We start from the raw sequence: 6,000 nt of genomic DNA, 5'->3' as shown, positions 1-6,000 counted from the left end.
TTCCAAGTGAATGGCCTAAAGTCCTCTAACAAGGCTCACTTATAATAGGGTGATTGAAATCCCTTAACCAGGTCACATTTAGTAGTGTTAATTGTAACCTTTAACAATTGGCCTTTTACAGGGCATCACTTTAGAAGAGAGAAAAAGGAGTAGCATGTTACTGATGGTTTTTCCCAAATTGGGTTTCCATGTAAATCATTGTGTCAAGTGTGTTGATGAATGTGTTGTGTTTCATGCTTTGCACTTCTGCAAATTGATTTGATAGTAACATACAAGTTTTAGTAAATACACAATGGATGCATGCATGGGTATGAATGTTTTATGGGTTAACTAAATTATGAAAAGTTTTATTTATACATCTGGACTTTGGATAACTGATTTACCCCCCCCTCATTTATTCTAAAGTAATTCCAACGTTTTCAAATTGAACATAAGCTAGTCAAAATCAATAGAGAGCCCAAGAGTGTTTACATGATTGAACTAGATATTGAAAATAAAATGACATGTTTTGTAGATATTGGTATAAATGCATTTAGGGAAAAAAAATTAGTATTGAAAAGGGAAGCAATCAAATCCCTTATTACATTGGAACTTGACTCAAAGTCAAAAAAGGGAGATTTACGAGCCATGTATTTTGACAGAGCCTATTGTAAAGATGGATTAGGAGTAGGTATTCTTTAAATTTCTTCTGAGGGGTTCACTTAAATTTTTTCTTTCACTTTAAATTTTCCATGTACAAACAATATTGTAGATAATGAAGCTTTATTGTTAAGATTGAGACTGGCTCATAAACATGGTATTAATTGTTTGCATGTTGTTGGTGATTCTGAGTTAATCATTTCCCAAATTAGAGGAGTATATGTTTCTGAGAATAAGAGATTGAAATAGTATAGGAATGTTGTTTGGAACATGATAACGAACTTTGAAGCATTTTTAATAATATGGAATGATAGAAGAAACAAAAAAATGGTTGATATATTGGAAAATATTTCTATAAAGCCTAATTATGTGACTTTTGTTGGTTTATCAAAGGTGGAAGTACATATCAAGCCATCTATCCCTAATAATATCTAAAATTGATAGGTATTTGAAGATGAAAAAGAAATTATAAGGTTTCTAAATTGTGAAGACCAATTCTGGGGACAAGAGATTGTTTGTGCAACACTTGTGGAAACAATAGGTGGAAAGGATACCATTCTTGGTGAAGAAGTTGTTGAATTGAAAACAAATAAGATTCCTAAGGGACTGGTTGTATTAGAAACTATTTTTGATATCCGTGATAGATCTAAAACAAATGAAAAGGAGCATGATGCAAAGGATTTAGAAGAGATAAACCTTGGAACCAAAGAAACAGCTAAGAAGGTGTATGTGGGGAAGAAGTTATCTCCTAAAATCAAACAGAATTTGATTGATTTAATGAGAAAATACAGACATGTTTTTTCTTGGTCTTATGATGATTTAAAGGCCTACAAAGAAGATCTCTTCCAACATGAATTCTCATTGAAAGAAAGTGCTACAACTTTTAGATAGAAGTAGAGGCCCATCAATCCAACTCTAGCCACACAAATGTAGGAAGAGTTGGTAAAGTTGAGGGATGTAGGGATCATCAAGCCAATTAGTCATTCTTCTTGGGTGTCAAATTTGGTTCCTATCAGAAAGAAAAATGTTGAGATAAGATTATGTGTTGATTTCAGAAATTGGAACATCTCTTCACTAAAGGATAATTATGGTCTACCCAATATGGAGGCTATGTTGCAGAGAGTCACTGCATCAGAATTAATGTCCATGATGGATGGCTTCTTTGGATACAATCAGGTGGTTGTGAAAGAATCAGAACAATACAAGACTATATTGACAACACTTTGGGAATAATTGTTTATAGTAGCATGTCATTTGTTTTGACCAATACTAGTGCTACTTTTAAGAGGGAAATGGGTGTGGCTTTTGCACATATTATTGATAAGTTTCTAGTGGTATACCAAGATGATTTAACAACATACTCAAAAAATGAGAATGACCACTGTGTACATCTAGAAATGGTATTTATCAGAGCTCTTAAATATGGTATTTCTTTGAACTTGAGAAAATGTGCCTTTGGGGTCATTAAAGGTAAATTGTTAGGTCACTTGGTTGGAAAAGGAGTTAGGATAGACCTAGAGAGAGTAGAGGCTATTGAAAAAGTTCAAAAGCCTATAAATGTGAAAGGCATCTAGTGTTTACTTGGGAAGATTAATTTTCTCAGGAGATTTGTTACAATTTTTTAAGAAATAAGTAGTCCCATTTCCAAAATCTTGAAGAAAGTCTTTGAAATTAGATGGGATGATGAACCAAGTATGGCTTTTCAAAAGATAAAGCATGCAATAAAGGATGCTCATGTCTTAAGGGCTCCTAATTCTTCCAAACCAATGCACATTATATCCTTTTCCTCATACCATACTGTTACTGCAGTTTTTCTATAGAAGAACAAAGATGGATTTGAATATCCTATAGCCTTTTTTAGTAAATCTCTACAGGCTATAGAGTTTAAGTATGATATTAATGAAAAATAGGCTTTTGCATTTGTTAAGGTTGTAAAAGCATTTAGATGCCATTTAATTGGATTCATTGTGATTGCATTTGTGCCTAGTGTTGTAGTGAAAGATATCTACTCACAATTGTATATGAGCAATGTTAGTATGCTAATAGAAACCAAATTTAAATAAAGCTTCTACAAACTAAACAAAATTCATAAACTTCAAGATAGACTAAGATGAGCTCTCAATTGAGAATATGAGCCATTAATGGACTCTCTCAATAAGAAGCTCTCTTGTTGAGTAGCTTTGTCTAAATAGATAAGATGTATGCTCAAGATTTATGCTTCAAAAAGGGCTTCAAATGGAGTTGGAATTTGGGTGTGAGTGTATGGTTTTGATGTAAAATGGCTTCTTAAAATGGCATTATGACTTTACTTCATGGATTGTGTTTTTTGCAAAGGGGAAGGATCCAATTTATAGGCAAGAGGCTTGAGGGATTGAGGGCTAAGATGCAAGGATGGGGAAAAGCTCATGGAGGGCTCAGATTGCATGAGAGGAGAGCACATGGATTGTGCTTCCTTATAGCCAATCAAGGAGTGACACATGTCACATGGTGAGAGGATAGAGGAAAGGGGAAGGATGAGTCAACAAAGGAGGCTCAAGGGATAAAATCTTCATAAAGACCCTCATAATGGCTTGTAAGAGCAATAAAAGGGCTTGGAAGAGTCATTTATGGCCTAGTGGGCTTCATAAAATTTTATGGTTGAGATATTTTGAGGGAGATGAGGGCAATTTCGACTTGGACTTGATTAGGAAGGTTTTAAGCTTGCTTAGGCTCGTGCAAATGATTAGAGGATGGATTAGGATGGTTTAGGATTAGCTTAGGGATAGGCAAGTGGATGACATTTAATGAGGGTGGGTGAAGGAGGAGATATTTGTTAACTTTGGCTTGGGTTAGTAAGTCTTAACCCATTTTTAGGGAATGTGACAAGGTTAGGAGGGGATTAGGATTAGGTTTAAAGACATCTTCTAGAAGAGTCTAGACTTTGGATGAGGATAAAGACTTTCTAGAATAGTCTTGAATTTCCTAGGATGAGGATGAAGACTTTCTAGAAGAGTCTAGAACTTCTTAGGATGAGGATAAATTAGATTTTTAGGAAATAAATAAAGTTTTATTTATTTCAAGGGTTTGGGTTGAGGAGATATTTATTAAAAAAAATTTAATAAACATGAGGATTAATATTTAATCTTAATTAAATATTTTGAGTTGGGATTAGGGGTAGGAAATGATGGGATTAGCCTTTAATCAAAATTAAAGAAGGATTAGAAGATTTTGGAAGAGGTTAGTGGTCTTAAGGAAATTGGCCAAGTTTTGGGCAAAAAATAAATTTTTTATTTATTTTGGGTTTTTTGGTCAATTTATTAATTAAATAATTAATAAATAAGGAAATAATGTTTAAATAAGATTTAAACATTTTTGGGAGGGATTCCTAAAAAAAATATTTTTAATTAAGATAAAGGGATTTAATGGCATAAAAATAAATTAATTAATTAAATAAATAATTAATTAATAAATGATGATGTCATCAGAACTTTTTCAGAAAATAAAAATACTTTATTTTCTAAAGGTTTTTAAGTGTCTACAACAATAAGAAGTCTTAGGGAGAAGATGTAGATGGAATAATGGGATCAAAGAATTTAACATAGATATCCAAATTACCAAGTTCGTAATAGGATAGGGACTTGCTAAGCTGATGGCAGAAGCTAATCTTGAAGCAAACCAAATAAACCATTTTTATGACAATTGAAAAAGTGGATTATGTGACATGGATATTTGTGATTGGTATAAGGAAATAATATTTTACTTAAAGTATATGAAATCTCCACTAGGGCTGAATTATAATTAGAAGAGAGCCCTTAAGATGCAAACAATTAGATATGTTATTATAAGATGACAATTGTGGTGGAGAGATATGGAGGGTGTGTTACTTAAATGTGTTGATGAAGAACACTCAACGATAGTTCTGAATGAGATGCATAATGGAGTATGTGGAGGTCACTACATAGAAAAAAACAACAACTCATAAGGTGATTAGAGAAGGATTTTGGTGGCCTACTCTTTTCAAAGATACACATAAGTTTGTAAGTAAATGTGATGCTTGTCAGAGATTTGTTGGTAAACTAAAATTCTTTGGTAATTTACCATTAAGACCAATGGAGATTAAAGCACCATTTCAACAATGGGGAATTTATTTAATAGGTGAGATCGTGAATAAATCAAGTGGGGGGCATTCCTAGATTCTGATAGCAACTACCTATTTCACAAAATGGGTAGAAGCAATCCCTTCTAAAAGGTCTACAGAAATGTAGTGATGGATTTTATCTTGAACAATATCATTATTAGGTTTGGTTTCCCTAAGAAAATAGTCACATACAATGCAATGTGTTTCATATTTGAAGAATATAAATCTTTCTATAAAAAGTATGACATTACTAGATCCACTTCATCACCATGCCATCCCCAAGGAAATGGACAAGCAAACTCAAGTAATAAAATTTTATTGAAGATCATTAAGAGGATCCTAGATGAAAATAAGAGGGCTTGGGATTCCAAATTACCATTGGAATTATAGGTTGATAGGGTAATAGTAAAGAAGGCCATAGGATGTGTACCATTTGATCTAGTATATAGAATACATACCAGATTGCCTCAAAATAATTTAAGTGGGATGCACAAGTTTGTTCAACAATATGATGAAGATATCACTAATGAAATGCAAATTAGGATTGATGATATTCTACAACTGGATGAGACAAGCAGAGATGCTTTTGCTAGAAATGGTAAGTTGCAAACTCAAGTAAAGCACTTGTATGAAAAAGGACAGTAGCAAGGAAATTTAAAGCAGAAGATCTAGTGTTGTTATGGAACGCTACACAAGAAGAAAAGAGAAAAAATGGAAAGTTTGATCCTATTTGGTTAGGTCCATATTTGATTCATGAAAATTGGGGCAAGGCTTCCTATTTCATAAAAGAACTAACAAGAGATATCACTACAATATTTGGGGTCAAATTGTGATGACAATTTGAGATAGGGGTGTAATTTGTGGTCATTTTCCTTTATTTTTTGCAATTTTCCCCAATGTTGTCACAATACTAACATTGGCGTCATAATTGTGACACCTACGTGAGCATTAAAAAAAAAATGACATAAATCATTCCCTATTTGTTTTGATTGTGGCGAGTTGTGCACAAAAGAGGTGGAGAGCTCTGAATGAGGTTGGAGAGTTGTGAACATTTTCATGCCCTTATGATTATTGCATTTTGTTTCTCTATCATTGTGATCTCTGTATTTCATTGTTGTACCCTTGTAGATTTGCAATTTCATTATCATGTTGTACCCTTGCTTTGCAATTTTCTTCAAGGGTGAGAAGAGGCACCTATGTAAATGTTCCTTTCTTTTCCTTCTAAACATGTATCTCTTTATATA

The sequence above is a fragment of the Cupressus sempervirens genome, chromosome 7 (assembly GCF_028749045.1).
Source record: "Cupressus sempervirens isolate cs-2001-9-10 chromosome 7, ASM2874904v1, whole genome shotgun sequence".
NCBI lineage: Eukaryota > Viridiplantae > Streptophyta > Pinopsida > Cupressales > Cupressaceae > Cupressus > Cupressus sempervirens.
The sequence above is the reverse complement of the archived record's forward strand: the minus strand, read 5'-3'. Positions refer to the sequence as shown.